General features: G+C 42.6%; 1 long non-coding RNA gene across 1 annotated transcript; it reads left to right on the forward strand.

Annotated features, from left to right (window-relative positions):
• Window positions 1-1,968: 1,968 nt before the first annotated feature.
• LOC123996398 lies at window positions 1,969-21,537 on the forward strand. The gene is made up of 5 exons (XR_006831976.1): window positions 1,969-2,043; window positions 3,771-3,815; window positions 7,207-7,481; window positions 13,903-14,149; window positions 20,974-21,537. It is a non-coding gene; the product is annotated as an uncharacterized LOC123996398 (long non-coding RNA).
• The last annotated feature ends 1,431 nt before the right edge of the window (window positions 21,538-22,968 follow it).

Consider the following 22,968-nt stretch of genomic DNA (forward strand, 5'->3'; position numbering starts at 1 on the left):
CTTGTATGTTTGGGTTTTTGTTGCAATATGCCCAATGGGACAACAACGATTTTCTGAATCTTAATCTCAAACTAGAATCAAATGAAGAAAGGATACCATAGTCTATGTGGGCACGGAATCTGGATGACATAACAAGTGCTTTGTCCTTTACATAATTATTATGTCAGGTGTGGTGTCACACAAAATACATTCATAATCAATATCCTCCCTCATATTCCATTTTGTTACCCAATGCGTCAAGTCCACGAATGTAAAGTTACGCATGATGACATTGTGTATTTACCACAGCATTTACTAGCCAAAATATGGGTGTTGCCTAAACTGCTAGCCTAGATTTTCACAGGGAGCTGTTCAAGATAAAAAGTGATTAAACCCATCAGTAGCACATCAGAGAATGAGCGCTACAGGACGTATTCGATTTATGGCGTAATTAAGTAATGACGCATGACATTATTCCTCATAAATGTTAGCCTAAAATATGTTACTACTAATAGGCCCGTATAAGAAGAGTGTAACCTTTTTTTGTGGTTTTAGTCTAAAATGTGCAAACAGTGAGGCTGTACTGCGGGGAGGTGGGGGGACATGCTAGAGTTGCCTGACGAGTGATAATGAACTTGGGACGTGCAAATTGCCATCATACATTTCTGAACAATATCTCTTGTCCACCACGGTCCCGGGTTCCCATCATGCGGTCGCTGGGGGGAAACGAAGCCATTGTCCCAACCCAGAGCCCATTAGCCGCTACAAAAAGGACGGTTTTAGGCTTGCCCTTGGTAACCTGTACATCGTTGTGCGCTTGAGAGAAGAAATAAAGCTTACCAAGCTAAGCCCGGGAAAGAAACAGTAGTCGTATTTATAGTTTGATCACAAGGAAAGCGTCCAAAATGTGGAGAGAAAGAAATTGGGACCCCTGAACACTGAAACCAACAACAACTGTGGCTGACAAAGTTGTCTCTTTGGCAGTCGAACCTCCTATTGAATAAGTAATTTATTCAAAGGAGATTTTCATCCCCACGATCTGATTATTATGATAATCAAACGACCTAGACCCCTTTCTTGGTCCTTGTCTGCTGGTCTGGGCTCGTTGCTGACGGTAAAAGTTGATTTGCACGGTCTCACCCTGGCGATCCAGTGGTCACATTCCACGAGTCTTCTGTATCAAAAGAGACAGACAAAGGGAATGGGGAATGCGCGCACTTGATTCAGGGGCAGGAGTTAGTCCATAGTCGCAGGGGCCTTCACGTCAAACGAATATTGGTAACTAGACAAGATTGCATGGAATTCATATACTCCCACAGGAGCCAGGGTCTAAAACTCTCTCCAACCAGTCATGCCAAACTTTTTACACTTTCACAAAGCAATAGAGTTATTTCACTCAATATTTGAAGTGTATCCCAACGGGGGTTTTGAAGCCCATATCACTGATTCATATAAACTCATCCTCATAACTTTGGCATGAAATCACAAGAAAATGGACGCCATGAACAGACGTAAAGGATTGTATTAGCCTAGCCTATTTGAGACGAATATCTTGGACACGTGCACTCTTGAGGGCGATAACATTTACGGTTATACAAAACCATGGGTGGGAGAGATGTTGAACATATTCATAGCGCAGCCCGTTTTCTTAATTTCAGAGGTAGGGGACACAATAGAGCTGCATCGTGTCAAAGAGGCCCCTACTGTCGTGTCATAAGGGGAGGGTCTTGGCGATGCTATATGCTTTTTGGCAGGCATGTTTAAGTTCATATGCATTGTACAAGAGGAATGGCGAGCGCGAGGCACAGCGAACAGTTCACTTCGCTCTCAGCGGGGGGAGGCGAACACCATCTCTATGGGAAATAATCTCGATTATAAACAAGGGGGGACCCGGCCGCGAAAAGATGAATGGATGGGGCCAGCGCGACGTCACAGCGAGCTGCAGCCATGAAGCTCAAGACCAGGCGCGAGCCAACCTACAAGCGCTCAGTTATTCTACATCTCTTGACTCGCTCGGTTGATTGTTGAGGAGAGGGTTTGTAACCGTGGCTGGCAGACCCCGGAGTGAGTATGGCATATATGATTAGAAAATGTATGTTCTGTTGCGTGCTATTGACGCGGATGCGGACAACGCAGTCGAAATTTTGCATGCATGTATAGCATAAAACATAACAAATAAAAGAACACGCTAGCGCGTCGTTTTATCCTGGTGGGTTTGGCACTCACTCTATGCGACTCGTGCAATATCGGGCGCGATATAGGCGTCTTTGGCACCGGTTGTCCTGTATCAATCGAATAGGCTATCAATTGAAATGTTTATGCTCATTTGAATATTGTGTATGCTAATTTATATTGAATGTTATCCGCACATTAGGTATCCTACAAGACAAAAAAACAACAACTAGCCTATCCATTACAGCTTGTCTAATTTTGTAGGTTGAAATTATGTTTGTAGCATATGGAAACAACCATTTCGATATATCCTCAATTTTGGATGTGGTCTCACTTGAATTTAATGACTGAAAGGTCAGGCTTACAATGCATTAGATACGATACAGCTCTCTCCTTCATTACACCCAACACTTCACCTATTCTAGTTTAATCATTTTGAGCAAACAAAGAAAGATGGGAAATGGGCAATCTCAGGCTAGGGTTCTTGATAACGACCTCCATTACGCACTATGGAGTAGACTAACCGTGCCCCTCACACGGCAAGGTTTCCATATGCATCACAATAATGTAGCCTATTATTAAATTTCTATAGTTTTAAGGAAAAGTAGTCTATTCGAAATGTAGGTTAGGCCTCGATCAGTTGATCAATTGAGATTCGAGTCCAGACTATGAAAATTATTAATAGCAATAGTATAAAGTACAGCTGCTCACACCTATAGCGGGTAGATGGGGAATCACAAGGCCATCCAATCCGCACGTGCACGCCGAATAGGCGGCCTTCTGAGCACACGTGTGCACATTATTGGAGCATAGACCATTGATATGTACCTCCATTATACTTTGTGAAGTAGTACTATATATGTGACAGTGGTAGGCCTGTACAGGACATTAATACATACGTTTATAATGTGCAGTAGCAGATTGCGTACACATTAGTTGTCATAGGCCATGGTATGATGTGTAAATAAAGAGACTGCAGAATTATATGAAATGTAACGCTTGTATTTTATAATTTTGCGGCCTAAGATCGAAAAGTGAATTGGTTTTGCACAGCCAGGTTGTTGTTTGGTTTGGTTTTATAGGTCGTGCTACATCTGGTGACATTCTATCCATAAACGTGCGTGTTTTCTTTACTAAATTGCAAATAATTTAGTCTGTACATTTCTCCCAAGCATTTAGCAGGATTGTGGGTTGTGCGTTATGTAGGTCTGACTCGGTTTTTGACGAGTACTGTTGAAGGTCTTGTCTAAAAATCGATCTGCCTATTGCCTATATGTCTTTAGGGTGCCTTTGGAGATGTCATCTGGGGCGTGTCCTACCTCTAGACTCGGGTACCTATCTAGCTCAGGTGCCTTTATACAGGTAGATTACAGAACAACACTCTCGTGAATTTTAGCCCACTATATTGAACCATGTAATGGTTTTATGTCGCCTCAACGTCATATCTAGAGGGTCAGATGCAGGCTTGAGGCTTCGTACCTGTCTGTAGGCACAAAAAAAGTCATATACTCAGTTCAAACGAGACTGTGTTGTTGTAATTGTTGACTTAAACCGAACAGTTACCATAGGACTGCAGTTGGGTTGGAAAATAAGCGTTTCTTGTTTTTGTTTTTTTTCAGGATTCAATGGAGAGACATATAGGCGCAACAGAGCAGATGTCATAGGTAATATAAATACACCACACTCCCTTACAGTTTTAATAACTGGCCAGGTATGGCTTAGACATTGTTCACATTAACTCAGTTAAATCACTTGCACAAAATCCAAATGGAAGTGACATTGTAGGACGTGTTATGCTAAAATCGTAGTTTGTTGTAGTACATGCTATCCGGGATACTTGAAATGTCCATACCCCGTTGGAGTCGAAATGGTTAAGGTAAGGGTTATGGTTATGGTTAGGGTTATGGTTATTGAATGGTTAAGGTTAGGGTTTAGGGTAGGGATGTCCCAAGGATCCTCGATAGCACTGACCTTTTGTTATTAAATTAGCCTATATGATATAATTTGTTCATAAGAGTGCCCGTTGAAAACGTAGTAAATTCGAGTCAATAGTTAATAAAGTATTACAAATTGACTAAGCATATGGATATTAATACTGTATCAATCAATCATAATTTCACAAGAGAATACAGAAATGAAATGTTATTTTACTGCATATCTACACCTTTGCGTTCATACTTGTCAAGCTCGTCATTTTTTCTTACAGTGAACGCTGTTGGTATTATGACTCCACAAGGTTCCAGTGTGCAGCGGTAGGTTACAGTAGTTTAGGCCCTCTGCCAACAGATTGCATGGACCGCGCCAATTGGACCGCGCCAATTACATATGATGAACATTTAGAACTGACCTCAGTTCGTGCCTCGTGTATGAGAATTGAGACCTTACGAATCAGGTTGGATTGAATTACATCGATTCACGTCATATCTCAATGTCATACATTGATCACTTTATTATAAAGCTATAACTACGTTATTTGTACCTAAAATATATCTACAAAAAATATGTACATTGTGTATTGCTTCATCAAACATTTTCAATGCACCCTATTTCTGTGCGCTTCAATTATTCCCAAGGATCAATTTGAAGGACGTCACCAACATCTTATCCAATGACGAGGAGTGGTTAGGTTTGTTTGAATGAATGAATGAATGGTTGAATGAGTTATACCCCTTGACAATTATGAGGTTGGCAAGATGCAGCAATAGACAGTCGAACCGGATCTCTCCCTGGCACGTTACTGCGCCGTATAGGCCTATCTGAATTTACTAAGGGGTAGGCCTAGGTTTACTGTTAAAACAAGAAGACAAATGCAGTTATTTTTAACAAACTGATTGTATGATAGTTAATATGCTTATCGGGGATTTTGATACGGTATAGTGGTGTTGAAATCCTGGCACTGAAGGCTACTAAGAGACAAGGCCGCTGTCCACTGTTGTGGTGCTGAATCGAGGTGAGCTTCGTTACTGTTGCGCAGTGTGAGTTCTTTGTAATCTTATCTGGCGCAATGTAGGCCTAATATGAAACATTATTTCTTACTTTATTTTCCTTAAATAATGTATATTATTATCACTTGATATAAAGTTGGTCAAATGCATTGACAATATCAGAAGGAAACGTCGCAACTGCGTATCAAACTATTTGGAATTTGCACAGTATAATAAAAATAATAATAATGACAATAATATTAATAATAATAATAATATTGATTAATAAAATAGGATAATTTTTAAAAACTTTCCAATTCAAACTCTCATGGTAAATGTAATATCTTGAAAATAAATACATGTTTTTGATTGTTTTCAATATAATGTTGAGAATATAATGCTACTTATAGTTTGTGGTAGTATTATAACTATTTATATTAAATAATAACTTAGCAATTTAAAAAATATATATATTCACACAACTGTCTCACATACTGTGCACAGTGTAACAAAAACAGTAAATTATTATTATTATTTAGTTGGATTTCAAATATTAAACATGGGACCGTATAATTCAAAAGAATTTCATGCATTATATGTACAATCAAGTTATTGGCTGTGCCAATAAATAGCACAAATGAACAACTGAGATAGATGTATTGATAAACCTTTATGTGTATATAATCAAGTCTCACTATTTAAACAAAGTTTATCCAATATCCATGTCAGATATAATTTCATGATATTGATATTGTTATTGGAACATGTCAATTCTCTCTCTGACAAAAGAACACGTAGATATCAGGACAATTCTGTAACTGCATCAGTATTTTTTTATGGCATTTTGTCCTTGGCAGGAAGAAATACCTTCCTGTGTGAATAGTCACTTTTTCAGGAAAGATAGTGGCATTCCTATTTCCAGCATGTGTGCATGCTTTTGTTTGGTTTGCACGTGTTTGTGTGTGTGTGCGTGCATGGGTGTATGTGCATGCACTGTATGGAATATGCATGTTTGCGAGTGCGGATGCTTTGAAAGAGCCTTGTTTTATCCTTGTGTAGCATACTGTAATAAGAAATGATAAAGGTGATTAGAAATCCTTATGGTGACTGGTAGATTATGAACAAAAATAAGACATTTTGAAGCTTGAATCCTTGTCCTAGCTGACAGTAAGGAGAGGATGTGTTGTCTGCCAACAGTGTGAGACTACAGGTAAAGATGTGTACACTAAAGGGGAGAATGTTCTCTGTCTTTCTCTCTCTCCCTCCATCTATCTCCTGTCAGTCATTAGAACATGTATAGATGGGAGGAGCCTCGTTGTTGGGCTGGGCACAAAGAAAAGCTTTTAATTGGTCCTTGTGCCATGTGCCAGAAATGTGTGTACTCTGTGTGTGTGTCTGTGTTTGTGTGTCTGTGTGTGTAGGTTTGCACTTGTGTGTGTTTGTGCTTTTGTGCATAATTCTGACCCCAACCTTGAACATGCCCTCCCCAATTTACTGTGGAATCTCTGATAGATATGCAAACGCAAGAGGCAAACCTTTCTCTCTATATCTTACAGTAAAACAGCTTTAAATTAAAAAGTACATTTTGGACATGGTGGGGGGCGGCATTTGAAGCCATCACCCCCCTATGGAGCCAGTCCATGTGAGAGACTGTCTCACCATAGGGGTGGGCGGAGAGGTGTGGTCTGGGAAGACTGGCGCCGTTACCAGTTTGGACTGGTTCGCCAGCCTGTGTGTTTTGATCAAGCCTCACACTGATTATTTGACTTTGAGGAGTCAAGGCTTTGGCTGCCATGTTATGGGCTGGCCGTCCAATCAAAGGCTTTGTAACAGCAGAACAGTGAGGGCGGATTGGCAGGGAAATGTTACAGTTAGTAAGTGGCCAATTGCTGATGAGTACTTTAAGCAGAGGGTCAGGAAGTTCTGGTATTTTTGTGAACTGTTAAGTACACATTTGATGAATGGTGATTCATTTAAAATAATCAGCATTTCTTACATTTTAGGTACTGCATGAATGCGACCAGACCTCTCTATAGAACTGATACAGTTTACTCACTGTGCACATAAATTTGAAAAGGGAAATGAAAGTCTTAATTTTTCTGATTGTTAACACAATTTTTCCTGATTATAGGTCAGAATCTGGCCCTTGCGTATCACCTGTGGCACAAGAGGATGGGCAGCCTTAGGGGTTGGTTGTTATCTTTGGTTATCTAGCTGTATGAGTGATGTACATTCTTCATAAAGCTAGATAACCGAAAGTAACAAGAATCCCATTACGCTCCTGAAAGGCATCAAGATCCCCAACACATATCCCCCATAATGCACCACCCCATTCTACCATTCACAGCAAAACAAGCAAAAAAATGGCCGTCATCATAGGACAATGGGATCAGAAGAAAAAGTCAAGTAAGTCGTGTGATGTCATCCAATTGCACAGGTTTATGTGTGTGTGTACGTGTGTGTGTCTTCTTTAACGCCGCTTGACAATTACCACTATCTGGTCTCTGTTATTGCCTCAAATATATCACAATTGCCTCTGAGAATTTTAGCGGCAGACTTGAGAGTTTGAGTATTTGTTGAATTTCTTATAAATATACATCTTTGAGTATTAGAATTTTTGACATTTCCCCCTGAGCCATATAGTTGGGAAAGCCTGATCTCTTTGAGATTGATCCCTAAAAATAATGAGCTATACACATAATGCCATACACATATTTCCTCATATTTGTACATGGCCGGAGGCATTGGTCCCTAGCAGTCCGGTTGGTCCAACAGGATCACTTGTAATCTAATAAGCCCCTTATCCCTCTGTGTGGGGCTGCACGCAGCGGCTTATCCTTACGATCACATGGCCAGCAGTGGTGGGCGGGTCCCAAAGAACCAACGGCAACCTGAATGGTGCTGACTGCGGACTTTGCCGGAGTGGTTAACAAATTGGTCAGTCAGTAGCTGCAAGTAACCATCCTACCGCTGTAGCAATTCTGTACTCGGCTGATGGGGTTTTAGTTAAAAGGTTGTTTGGAAAACAGGTGAAATGAATAGAAAGTATGGTTGCTGATTATAGCCTCTAATGTCATACGTTATTTGGATTGTGGAAGTTTACAATGGACTTTTTAAGTTAATCCCACGATCATGTCCCCTGCCAGCACATAGTCGAATGGACAGATTTGTTTGAGGCCAGTCTTGTTAAGCTAGATGGTTGTTTATTTGTTTTCTCCCCCTCTTTCGTTCATGTGGGAAGGTGTTTGATTTTGCTTTTGTTTGGGTGTTTGATTTGAGGTGACAGTTGGCTTGGTTGTGAATGGGCCATGGCGAAGCCTCCATTGCATGAGGTGCTACCATGTGGAAAGGCCTGATGGGTCTTGTTGAATGCCACTGTGTGGGGCTCTGTGGGGGAGTGGTCCGAGTGCAATCAACCGGAAACTGCCCCCAGTGACAGAGCCATGAGAGAGGGAACAATCCGGGCCTCAGCCAATAGTGGGGAGTAATTGGTCAATCAGATCTTCACACCTTCAATCAGTCATCAAGGCAATGATGATGATTTCTTTTCAACTAGAAAAAGAATCATGTCGAGTGAGGCCTCCAGTATGATTTTTCTGTCTTTCGGCCAAATCAGCCTTCCATAGCTTCAAGACATCACAGAGAAATTGGAGAGTAAATTGTATACTATAGCACCAGTATGTTTGAAAAACACGTTATTCATCTGGAGATTAATGGCCTAAACAGGGTTTAATCACATTTACTCGGCTAAATTTATACATTTTGAATTCTGCTTTGATAACAAACACAATACTTACTCCAATAAGGCATGTCGGACTAGACTGAAACTCCTGTTGGAGCGTTTCTATAGCAACAACACTCACAATGTCAATTTTAGCGGGGTGTGCAGCGGTTCCTGCATGCTGCATTGCAGGTGCTGAGAGTGACATTTGAGCTCAGGGCTCAGCGAGGGAACGAGAGAGACGAGGGCCTTGACAGGAAGTGACAGGCGGTGATGTCACCTCCTCCGGTGGCACAGTGGTACCTGGCTCTTTGTCTGTTTCCCCTAGCTACTGTCATTACCAAAGGAAGAATCCAGGGGAACTGGAACAAGGCCCCAACGACTGTTCTTGGCTGTTATCTGTGGTTGTATAGCTACATGCATGCCGTTGTGGTTGTTCATGTGACAAATTGGCCTTTTACAAAGTGTTATGCAAGTAAAATTTGATTGATTGACAACATTTATGGGTAGAGATTTTAGCAAAGTTAGATTAGCTTTCTGACACCAGTTTGTATTTATTTTTCAGGCAGTAAATTATTTTTTTTCTCTCTAATTAGCTACAATTTGTACGATAAGCATGAATATTATTTGAAGATAAGATGATATGAAGTCAGTGACAGATTCCCATAAAGGTGTGTGCGTGCACTGGTGCAGCTGTTTTGTTGGTGGCGATAACGGGGATGACTGTGTGTGGCAGGAACTTTCTGGTTAGAGGATGCACGTAGTAAGGATGGAATAAGCAAGAAAACCAGAATTTTCCAACCAGGATTTCTGGAACACCAGGGAGTTAATTGAACGTTCCTGGAATTTTGCAACACTACCCCAGAGGAAAGACAGCCTTTGCACTGCCTGCCTGAAAATGGCACAAAAACAGGAGTTCCACAAATCCTCCGGGACTCTACTGTAGCCCTGTCTGGAGTGGAGGGAGGGAAAGAGAGAGGGGGTAAAGAGAAAGGATGGAGGGAGGGAGAGGAGAAAGGAAGGGAGGCAGAGGGAGGGTTTAGTGGATTTGTCTTAGCTTTCAGGCTCTAGGCAAGCAGATTTAGACTCCAAGTGTCAAGTAGAAAAACAGGCATTGTGGCCGGGCCCTGGCGGCCCCCCACCAGTAGACTTTACAGTCAATAGACCTAGTCCACTTGTCACAGGGAGACAATGGGGTCCTTTACCACCCTTTCAGCACCTCCGGGTCCTAGCAGCCAGACGGGTTTCTGAAAAAGGCCCAGTGATTCTTGCCCCCTTTTCTCTGCCTCTTTTTTTTTCTCAACAGAACACACCAACAGAGTTTGGAAAATGGCTTCACTGTTGGGCTGGTACAGAGGGGCAGACTTTGCCATTTCTAAAGTGGCCCCCGCCTCCCTGTCGCTCACAGAGAAATTCATGTATTTCAGGCGTTTACAGAAGTTAATGGACCCACCCAGACAAAGGAGATTAAGTTTGGTAACTTAGCAGTAACAGGTGTACTTTGACTTGGTTCGGACCACACCGGAGGTGGGTGCTATTGTTGGACCCGTTGTTCTGTTTCCTCCCTAACAGTTTCGACTTGTGTGGAGATAAAGATGGAACTGCTTTACGGCCTTTGACAATCTGCTTTATATGTTTCCTCTTGGAAGTTAGTGCTGGGAGCTTGTTTGGCCTCGCTGTCCAAGATCAGTCTCTTATCATTTCTCAGTCTTTGAAAATACTTCTCAGTTTTGCTACAATTCATCATTGATTTGCCAAGAAGTCTCCAAATAGTTATTTTTAGATCTCCTTCCACTGTTACCCCAGGGAGCTATGTTTAGATCTCCCTCCACTGTTGCCCCAGGGAGCTATGTTTAGATCTCCCTCCACTGTTGCCCCAGGGAGCTATGTTTAGATCTCCTTCCACTGTTGCCCCAGGGAGCTATGCTTAGATCTCCCTCCACTGTTGCCCCAGGGAGCTATGTTTAGATCTCCTTCCACTGTTGCCCCAGGGAGCTATGTTTAGATCTCCCTCCACTCTTGCCCCCGGGAGCTATGTTTAGATCTCCCTCCACTGTTGCCCCAGGGAGCTATGTTTAGATCTCCCTCCACTGTTGCCCCAGGGAGCTATGTTTAGATCTCCCTCCACTGTTGCCCCAGGGAGCTATGTTTAGATCTCCCTCCACTGTTGCCCCAGGGAGCTATGTTTAGATCTCCCTCCACTGTTGCCCCAGGGAGCTATGTTTAGATCTCCCTCCACTGTTGCCCCAGGGAGCTATGTTTAGATCTCCCTCCACTGTTGCCCCAGGGAGCTATGTTTAGATCTCCCTCCACTGTTGCCCCAGGGAGCTATGTTTAGATCTCCCTCCACTGTTGCCCCAGGGAGCTAGTGAAGGGTAAACAATCCAAATAGAGAAATATCAGAAGGATTTCAGAACACTGTACATTCTAGCATTTAGAACAATGTGCTCAACTGGTAATGCTTTAACATAGGATGCATTTTTAGAAAAGAGCAAATCATTTTCTGAATATTTTAACAGGTAGGAAAAAGAGCCACTCAACAAAAAGAGAAAGATTACATTTTCAGAAGTTGGGCAAGTATTGCACAAACTGAAACAAACTATTTCAGTCTTGAATAAAGCTTTTGGACAGAGCCTGACAGAGCCTCAGTCCACAGAAGGCCATTCTGGTGAAATTACTTGTCAGAACGTCATGTGAAGGGGCTGTTCAGACCGAAGCGGCTTTGGCAGCCATTGTCTTGTTCTCGCTCACACACCTACGAGTCCAGAGTAAGCACACAATTTCATTGTTCCCTGAGCTGTTAATATCAGAGGCTTCACAATGGAGCCCATTCGCCATATTTGCATATGGCACTTTTCCAACAAGGACTCAGAGCGGGCTTGAAAGCCGGCCCACTTTAGTGCCAATGGCAAAAAAAAATGTCAAGTGCCAATTAGGAGAGGTTTGCCACCATTCAGTGGTACCCCACCCCCTCTACTACTGCCCCTCCCTTCCTCCTAGCCTACTCTCTCATACTCCCAAACCCCTTCCCTTCACCTCTATCCCTACTCCCCTATTACAGCCTACAAAATAGTGTGTCCCTACTGGCACCCTGAAACGAAAGCTGCCTCCTTCCTCTAGCCTGAGAGTGAAAACAAATAGCAGCTCTCTCCTCCCCGATTAGTCTGCTCGTTGGTTGACCAAATGTCATGTATAGGCTAGGCTGGTAGCTAGTTAATAGATTCCAACCCAGATTGGTGAAGTTAGTTTGTAGCTCTTGGGCTACTTGCATGTGTAGCTTGGCCGGAGAATGACATAGAAAAGCACCACTACAATATGTTTGACAATATACAATTGCTTAATTAACCTCTTCATCAACCATTGTTGTCTTTGTTATGATGAAGTTTCACAACATTTGTTATGATGAAGTTTCACAACATTTGATCTCATACAGCCAACCATCTGTGACTCCAACACCATATTTCGGACAGCAATCCCCTTCCAGGTCACAGCCTTCCTCCTAGTGTATGATATTATTTTCACATAACCTTTCATGTGGTTTTGGAACGACTTACAGTACATGTGGGGATATTTCACATGATTACATAGGTGATGCCCTGCAAACAAAAGGTCCCACAGTCACAGTGTTTTCAATTGACATATTTGACACAAATGATTACATTGTGTATGTTTATTTATACAGTAATTATTATTTAACATGTCCTCACCTGGGATATGAACTCACAACCTCTTGGTTCACGGCATTACGTACGATATTCCTTTCTACACCACTGTGTCTGTGTCAGTAACTGATTTCACCTCTATTCCTACACTTTGTACTTCAAAGTAAATCTCAGCTTTGTTAATAATACACCATTATATTTATCATGGTGATTCAGGACGAAGTGAATAATATGCCCCACCAACGTTAGACAACTATACAGAAAACACCCAAATTGATGAAAGAAGTAAAGGAAATCAATGATGAGATAATAGTCAGGTTAATTTAGAACTAAAGTAGCAGCGCAGATGGCACTTTTTTTTGCTAATTGCAGAAATGCATTGTAGGTAATTAATCTGTAGAGGACTTCTGAGAATACTGCAGACTTTGTGAAACAGCAGAAAGACCAGCGTATTCCAAATATAGAGAGTGTCATTTCAAATCCCAGGTGCATCATATGGAAAAGTCAGCACTACGTCATCAAATGTCATCATATTGATTAAATATACAGTATTACACTATTTTAGTGTACCGCTTACCTTAAATCTCCAATAACTTTCCAAAAAAAACGTGAAAAGCGACAAGTGAGGTTAGTTGTTCACATGTGAAACCATATGTTCACATGTTTACATTTACAATACCTTTTCACGTGTGGAGAATAACAGGTTTTCACCTCATGTGAATTGTAGTAAAAGCAACATGTGAAATTTGCAGTTTCACGTGAAAAAATGTTGAAAAATGTTGCATCCCCATGTTGTCACATTTCTTTCACGAGACCATGTTTTCACGTGTAGTTTCATGTTATCACATATTGCTTTTACATGTTGGCCATGTTATCACATTAACTTCACATAAGATCACGTGATCACATGACATTGTGGAATGGCTGAAAAGCCTATTTTAGCTGGAGCAATCTCCTTGCTTACTATTGCAGATGATGTGAGTCTGAACTTAACTTCATGTGAAACTTGTATGATATCAAGCATGGTGTTAAAATACAGTGCAGTCACAGAAAAAAGATAAGTCATCTTCATAATACAAAAGGTAATCTTGTTTGTCCAATTTGGGCCACCGTTGTTCCTCCACATACCATTTACCTGACTTACCGCCTCCTGCCACTCAAAAGGACCCCCCTGTTCTTTTTCTCTTTCATTCTTTCATTCAATCTCTGTGTCAATTTCCTTTCTTCCCAGGCTTGATTCTCAGATGGTTGGATCTGATTTGCATGCATTTGCATAATGAAAGTCATTTGCATGCTCAGGGGCAGACTGTACCATGAGAAAAGACATGTGTGGGTGCGTGTATACATACATCTGCATGTATGTGTATCTCGGGCTGGTTAAACCACATACTCACATTTTCTCTTTTTGCCTCATCTCTTTCCCTATTCTTATTTTTTTGTGCAGACTACCAACACCACCGTGACAGAATGCTGGCAAAATGAGGCTGGAAAAACAGGGAGAGGATGAGAGGTTGCTGTTGACTCTGACTCCCTCTTCTCGCCCTCCTCCGTATCGCCTCTCCCCTTCTCCCCTCCCTCGCTTCATCCTCAGCTGCCTTCCCCATTCTCCTGTACCGTGAGACGTAGCCCACGCCACCATCTTAGGACGACGCTCGCTGGCATGAAATGGAAGTGAGGACCAGAGAGAGCAGGTAACAATAACAGTCCTGCACCCGCCATGCTGCATCATGCCTTCATAACACCACCACCACCGCATCCTTTCCTTCTCCTCCGGACCCTCCCTTCTCTCTCGCTCCCTCCCTCTGCCAGGCTGGCCTTGCCTTTAAGCACCCCAGATGTGTTTGCTAATTGCAGAAATCATGGAACGCGTTGATGGGGGGGAGGTGGGGGGGGTCAGGCTGGGGTTTTTGTGTGTGTGCTTGAATTAAATCACTCCTTGCTCTCGCTCTCTCTCAGGAGGCATTCAGTGGGCATCTGTGCTCTGAACAGCCCAGTTTTCTTCCCATTTGGGAGTTGTTGTGCCATCCTCTGCACACACATGCCCGACATGGCGACGGCTGCCATTTTGGTTGAAATACGCGGGCCGTATTCCCTGATCAGAATATCTGAGACATGAATGTTCAACATTTAGCATATTACACAAGATAGTTACACCCAGAGACTATTAACAAATATTAGCTAGGGCTATATTATATCATCATCACTATTCTTATTATCAATAGTAATCAAAGAGACAGTACGCTTTTTGCCATATTTATTTTCACCAAGTCTTATCATTCCAATTTTTGTCATTAATAATCCTAATTTGCTGACATGTAAACATTTACACTAATGACGGTTTAGTTAAAAATGTCAAAAGCATATCTATAAAGGAGGAAACTGTGACGCCCATGAGCCAGCGTATGCTACCTGGACAGAGACTGCAGTACAACACCAACACAGAGAGAAAGGGACTAGGAGAGAGCGAGTGTGGTTGAGAGACAGAGAGAGGGAGCGAGAAAGGTAGAGGCCGAATGAGAGTATGACAGCGAGGTCTCAGTGGAGGAAAGCTGTCTTTGTGTTGGTGGGTGAGGTTTTGGGGGAGTTGGTGCTGAGACAAGTCATGTATTGTTCTCATAAACAAGCTTGTTGTAGCGACTCCTTTATTCCGAGCAGGGAGCTGCAAGTTAAAAAAACGCTTAATAACCAAAACACCAATTAGAGTCGGCTGGGCCCGATTAAATAAGGCAGCCGGTAAACAATGTGTGCCATTGTCCGTGCCACACGGAGAGAACTCCCTTTGTTTGTGTCTGCGTACTGGAGGTCGAGACACTGCTACGGCTAAGATACTGTACAGTGCCAGAGCATTGCTAATGGATAGGCTACTGAGTTACTACCCATGCATATGGACGGTGAAACACTAGAGTGCTATTACATTTACATTTACATTTAAGTCATTTAGCAGACGCTCTTATCCAGAGCGACTTACAAATTATTAAGTCTGTCTCGTCGCCAAGCCCACCAAGGTGTTCCGCTGCATGAGGTCTACAGAGACATTGCTCTTAGGACTAGACATAATGAATTTATTAAGGATATTCAAGTAAACTATAGCAGCTGATTAAGCCAAATGTGGAGAAAAAAATCCTGACAAAACCAACAACATTCACAGTTTCTATGTTGGGGAGCCAGTCTAACAAAACATTGCATGAGAATCTTAGTAGTAACAGTGTCTAATCTAATGCAAACCCACTAATCACGGGCAGTCTCTGTAAACAGGTGGTAGATTGAGCAGGGGCCAGGGCCATTCTCAATTTACTGTGTCAATTATGCAGAGCCCAAAACAATACAAACAGTAGACAGTGGAGTGGCTGGCGTTGGGTAATGAGATGATGTGTGGCCTGTGCGGGCTGGGAACGAGGCGAGTCGAGGGGGTGGGTGGGCACAGTCAGCAGCTTGCGTCTGAGTGTGCAGGTCTGGAGGGCTGGAGTTTGGGCAGGGGGCAGACACTGTCCCGTCTGCACACACCCCTCCTGCCTAGACTAGGGGGTGGGCGAGGCAGCTGGGACATGGAGCACCCTCCCCCATTGCTCCAGCGAAAGCTCCAGTCTTGGGAACTTCTGTGGCAGGCAGAGGTCCCCCCAATATTGGCACGTAGGGGCCCCCTAAAGTCTGTCTGTGTCTGTGGCTCCCACTCACCCCCTCCCTCCTGTCTCCCCACAGCCCCCCAAGCCCACACCTCCCTCCCAACTCCCTGCTTCTCTCCCCAATGTGACGATGGGGGCCTGGGAAGGACTTGAAGTTCACGGCCAGACCTCCTATTGAGCTGACAGGCTGACTGTTTGCTCAATTCGACTCCCTATTCAAGACAGAGCTGGAGGGGTAGTTTAAGGGGTGTTGGTGGGGGGGGACACCACAGAGCTGTGACTATTCATTCAGAGGGAGAGACAAGTGAATGGAGAGAGAGGAAAGGCCAGGAGGAAGATAAAGGGTAGAAGGGAGGGAGAATAGACAGGGTGCATAAATAAGAGTGAGGATTCCATGCACAAAGTTTGCTCTGAGCAGTGTGTGCCCCCTCTCACACTCCCTTAGACTCTTAATTACCAGCGTCCTCCACTCTACTCTCTCTCCCCCCCCTCTCACAATCATTCTCATCGTCCTGTATGTCCCCCTGTCCCCCTTGTTTTATTGGCCCACATGCTGGGGTTGTAAATTTACCATTAACTAGCTCATTCACCATAGGCCACTCAACAAAAACAAGACCATGCTTCCCAATAACTCAAACCGACACCAATACCCTAAACCGCTTTTGTGACACCCCTTCTGTCTCATTTTGCATTTCATTGGAAATGCCCTTCCTTTACTTGTAGTTAGCCTATTGACATACATTACATTTTAAACTTCTATCGAGATGCTATCTGGCATGGCAAACATGATTCTGGGTAATAGCTAATATGGCTAACATGATTCTAGCTCATAGTTAATATGGCTAACATGATACTAGCTAGTTAGCATGCTGGCTCTACCCATTGTAGTTTTGAAACCAGACAACCACAAACATCATGGCTGGTTCTCTATGTACTCTATGACCCTTGGGTAAGATTTTAAGTTGCTTGTCTGAGTGGCTCTAAAATAAAAGGGCTCCCAGCTCTCAGAAGTCCCTCAGTCTCAGCTCCTACAGCTTAGGGTGTGTCACATGCTTCCTCTTTGCATTATGGCCCCTTAGCGTACCAGGCTCCCGGCAGTGCCTTTCAACTTCACCCTCAATCCCCTTGGCTAGCTGGCAGTCTGCGCCCGGCACACAGAGCCGGGCTTACCTCAGCTACCTCAGTACAACCAGACCAGGCGCACCTAAGGCCACTTATAATTCTGCAATTCAGTTCTGATGCTAGTAATATCCTATACACACTCCCAATTCATGTCATGATGCTAGTAATAGCCTATACACACTCCCAATTCAGTTCTGATGCTAGTAATAGCCTATACACACTCCCAATTCAGTTCTGATGCTAGTAATAGCCTACACACTCCCAATTCATGTCATGATGCTAGTAATAGCCTATACACACTCCCAATTCAGTTCTGATGCTAGTAATAGCCTATACACACTCCCAATTCAGTTCTGATGCTAGTAATAGCCTATACACACTCCCAATTCAGGTCTGATGCTAGTAATAGCCTATACACACTCCCAATTCAGTTCTGATGCTAGTAATAGCCTATACACACTCCAATTCAGTTCTGATGCTAGTAATAGCCTATACACACTCACCAATTCAGTTCTGATGCTAGTAATAGCCTATACACACTCCCAATTCAGTTCTGATGCTAGTAATAGCCTATACACACTCCCAATTCAGTTCTGATGCTAGTAATAGCCTATACACACTCCCAATTCAGTTCTGATGCTAGTAATAGCCTATACACACTCCCAATTCAGTTCTGATGCTAGTAATAGCCTATACACACTCCCAATTCAGTTCTGATGCTAGTAATAGCCTATACACACTCCCAATTCAGTTCTGATGCTAGTAATAGCCTATACACACTCCCAATTCAGTTCTGATGCTAGTAATAGCCTATACACACTCCCAATTCAGTTCTGATGCTAGTAATAGCCTATACACACTCCCAATTCAGTTCTGATGCTAGTAATAGCCTATACACACTCCCAATTCAGTTCTGATGCTAGTAATAGCCTATACACACCCCAATTCAGTTCTGATGCTAGTAATAGCCTATACACACTCCTGATGCTAGTAATAGCCTCACACTCCCAATTCAGTTCTGATGCTAGTAATAGCCTGTACACACTCCCAATTCAGTTCTGATGCTAGTAATAGCCTGTACACACTCCCAATTCAGTTCTGATGCTAGTAATAGCCTGTACACACTCCCAATTCAGTTCTGATGCTAGTAATGTACACACTCCCAATTCAGTTCTGATGCTAGTAACAGCCTACACACTCCCAATTCAGTTCTGATGCTAGTAATAGCCTGTACACACTCCCAATTCAGTTCTGATGCTAGTAATAGCCTGTACACTCCCAATTCAGTTCTGATGCTAGTAATAGCCTGTACACACTCCCAATTCAGTTCTGATGCTAGTAATAGCCTGTACACACTCCCAATTCAGTTCTGATGCTAGTAATAGCCTATACACACTCCCAATTCAGTTCTGATGCTAGTAATAGCCTATACACACTCCCAATTCAGTTCTGATGCTAGTAATAGCCTAGTACACACTCCCAATTCAGTTCTGATGCTAGTAATAGCCTATACACACTCCCAATTCAGTTCTGATGCTAGTAATAGCCTATACACACTCCCAATTCAGCTGATGCTAGTAATAGCCTATACACACTCCCAATTCAGTTCTGATGCTAGTAATAGCCTATACACACTCCCAATTCAGTTCTGATGCTAGTAATAGCCTATACACACTCCTGATGCAATTCAGTTCTGATGCTAGTAATAGCCTATACACACTCCCAATTCAGTTCTGATGCTAGTAATAGCCTATACACACTCCCAATTCAGTTCTGATGCTAGTAATAGCCTATACACACTCCCAATTCAGTTCTGATGCTAGTAATAGCCTATACACACTCCCAATTCAGTTCTGATGCTAGTAATAGCCTATACACACTCCCAATTCAGTTCTGATGCTAGTAATAGCCTATACACACTCCCAATTCAGTGATGCTGATGCTAGTAAGTTCTGAGCCTGTACACACTCCCAATTCAGTTCTCCCAATTCAGTTCTGATGCTAGTAATAGCCTATACACACTCCCAATTCAGTTCTGATGCTAGTAATAGCCTGTACACACTCCCAATTCAGTTCTGATGCTAGTAATAGCCTAGTAATAGCATACACACCCCAATTCAGTTCTGATGCTAGTAATAGCCTATACACACAATTCAGTTCTGATGCTAGTAATAGCCTGTACACACTCCCAATTCAGTTCTGATGCTAGTAATAGCCTGTACACACTCCCAATTCAGTTCTGATGCTAGTAATAGCCTGTACACACTCCCAATTCAGTTCTGATGCTAGTAATAGCCTGTACACACTCCCAATTCAGTTCTGATGCTAGTAATAGCCTGTACACACTCCCAATTCAGTTCTGATGCTAGTAATAGCCTGTACACACTCCCAATTCAGTTCTGATGCTAGTAACAGCCTGTACACACTCCCAATTCAGTTCTGATGCTAGTAATAGCCTGTACACACTCCCAATTCAGTTCTGATGCTAGTAATAGCCTGTACACACTCCCAATTCAGTTCTGATGCTAGTAATAGCCTGTACACACTCCCAATTCAGTTCTGATGCTAGTAATAGCCTGTACACACTCCCAATTCAGTTCTGATGCTAGTAATAGCCTGTACACACTCCCAATTCAGTTCTGATGCTAGTAATAGCCTGTACACACTCCCAATTCAGTTCTGATGCTAGTAATAGCCTGTACACACTCCCAATTCAGTTCTGATGCTAGTAATAGCCTGTACACACTCCCAATTCAGTTCTGATGCTAGTAATAGCCTGTACACACTCCCAATTCAGTTCTGATGCTAGTAATAGCCTGTACACACTCCCAATTCAGTTCTGATGCTAGTAATAGCCTGTACACACTCCCAATTCAGTTCTGATCTGATGCTGAGTAATAGCCTGTACACACTCCCAATTCAGTTCTGATGCTAGTAATAGCCTGTACACACTCCCAATTCAGTTCTGATGCTAGTTAGCCTGTACACACTCCCAATTCAGTTCTGATGCTAGTAATAGCCTGTACACACTTCAGTTCTGATGCCCAATTCAGTTCTGATGCTAGTAATAGCCTGTACACACTCCCAATTCAGTTCTGATGCTAGTAATAGCCTGTACACACTCCCAATTCAGTTCTGATGCTAGTAATAGCCTGTACACACTCCCAATTCAGTTCTGATGCTAGTAATAGCCTGTACACACTCCCAATTCAGTTCTGATGCTAGTAATAGCCTGTACACACTCCCAATTCAGTTCTGATGCTAGTAATAGCCTGTACACACTCCCAATTCAGTTCTGATGCTAGTAATAGCCTGTACACACTCCCAATTCAGTTCTGATGCTAGTAATAGCCTGTACACACTCCCAATTCATGTCATGATGCTCAGCGCTTCAAACCATGTTCCTCCATGTCCACCGCTTAATCTCGCACTCTCCCCACCTGTGAAACTTCAGTCGCATCATCTCTGACCAATTAAACATGCAAACAACTAGCCTACCTGTTCCATAGCAAGATGATCTATCCATGCTAATTGGTGAGGTAAAAGAATTAGCTAAATATAAAAACGATTTCACAAATTAAAAATATTTAAAAAATGTAAAAAACTATATGAACCACTACTTTTTTCTTCTTCAACCGGTTCAGGACTTTATTATGCTGGCCGGAACACTGGAACGGAACAAATAATATAAGGGTTCTGTTCAGGAACGATTGGAAAATAATTTGGGGTTCCAACCCCTGCTTCTAACATACATTTTCTCCCCCCTCCAGGCAAATAATGGTCCAGAACACTGATAGAAGGCAGAAAGAACAGCGAGCAGTAATCCATTGGGAGAAGAAAAGTTGCCCACAAACTACCAACCCATCCCTAGTATCTGCAATGGAACAGGCCCATTACAACAATGTTTGTCCACTATACTCCGACTTGTGCCCCAACATTTGAGCATCAGAGCACTTTAGCTGCCTCTGACGTGTGGTTAGACCTCCGGCCTGGGTTTAGTTATCCAGCAAGGGCCAATCTGGATTGGTTTTGTTTCCTTTCTTAAGCCAATAAGAAAGCGGGTTGGTGGCGTGGAAAACAAGAGCAAACATCTCAGGATCCAAGATGAACAGAGAAGTAGTGATTCTTGGATACACTGGGCTATGAATGAGATACATTACATGTGCTGTGTACCTACAGTATTTGCTTGCAGCCTCAATAACATCTACAAAAAACATTAAGAATACCTGCTCTTTCCATGACAGATTGACCAGGTGAATCCAGGTGAAAGCTATGATCCCTTATTGATGTCACTTGTTAAATCCACTTCAATCAGTGTAGATGAAGGGGAGGAGACAGGTTAAAGAAGGATTTTTAAGCCTTGAGGAAATTGAGACATGGATTGTGTATGTGTGCCATTCAGAGGGTGAATGGGCAAGACAAAAAAGGTAAGTGTCTTTGAACAGGGTATGATAGTAGGTGCCAGGCACACTGGTTTGTGTCAAGAACTGCAACACTGCTGGGTTTTTCACACTTAACAGTTTCCTGTGTGTATCAAGAATGGTCCACCAGCCAAAGGACATCCAGCCAACTTGACACAACTGTGGGAAGTATTGGAGTCAACATAGGCCAGCATCCCTGTTGAACACTTTTTGACACCTTGTAGAGTCCCATGCCCAGACGAATTGAGGCTGCAACTCAATAGTAGGAAGGTGTCCTTAAATGTTTTGTACACTCAGTGTATGTTACATGTGAGGAAATGTTCCTTGCAATACAGATTCTTAAGTGCAAACATTTATATAATAGCATAGAGCACTTTACTACTACTACTACTACTACTACTTTATTCATACATTGTTATTTACTTTAAATTAGAGTCCATGGTGTTGCATGGGAATGTTGTATAACAAGCTGTATAAATAACATAGACCTACCTAGATCATTACGGTTAGAATTTTAGCCCATTTTCATGTTTGTTTTATTATTTACTAGTTGCTATGACTGACAGATACATGAATGTGAGACCCACGGCAGCAGTGAAGAATACTGCACTGCGATTAGATGGCTCCGTGTGTCACACGACACACAGGCGAATGGGAGAGCTGTTGTCTTTATACTCTATGCAACTGTTTTTGGTACCAAATATATTGGGCAAGCCGTCAACTGAATTATTTTTGGCCGAACAATCTCATGAAATATTATGCTGTTTATTCAGTTCTCTCTCACAGTGTAGTTTTTTTTTACACTCAATCTGCCAATTTAGGCTGTGTGTGTGTGTGTGTGTGTGTGTGTGTGTGTGTGTGTGTGTGTGTGTGTGTGTGTGTGTGTGTGTGTGTGTGTGTGTGTGTGTGTGTGTGTGTGTGTGTGTGTGTGTGTGTGTGTGTGTGTGTGTGTGTGTGTGTGTGTGTGAGAGAGAGAAAGTGTGTGAGAGAGAGAGAAAGAGTGTGAGAGAGAGAGAAAGAGTGAGAGAGAGAGAGAGAGAGAGAGAGAGAGAGAGAGAGAGAGAGAGAGAGAGAGAGAGAGAGAGAGAGAGAGAGAGAGAGAGAGAGAGAGAGAGAGAGAGAGAGAGAGAGAGAGAGAGAGAGAGAGAGAGAGAGAGAGAGAGAGAAAGTTAGACATTACAGATGAACATAACACATTTGATTTATAAAACAAATTGTGGAGAGACATTTTAGTTTTAATTTTTCAATAACAGAATTGAATATGCTGGTCCTAAACCTCTTCCAACGCAAATCAGTGTAGGAATTACACATTTAATATTCTTGATGGCAGAGCACTGTTTGATC

The sequence above is a fragment of the Oncorhynchus gorbuscha genome, linkage group LG15 (genome assembly GCF_021184085.1).
Source record: "Oncorhynchus gorbuscha isolate QuinsamMale2020 ecotype Even-year linkage group LG15, OgorEven_v1.0, whole genome shotgun sequence".
Classification (NCBI taxonomy): Eukaryota; Metazoa; Chordata; class Actinopteri; order Salmoniformes; family Salmonidae; genus Oncorhynchus; species Oncorhynchus gorbuscha.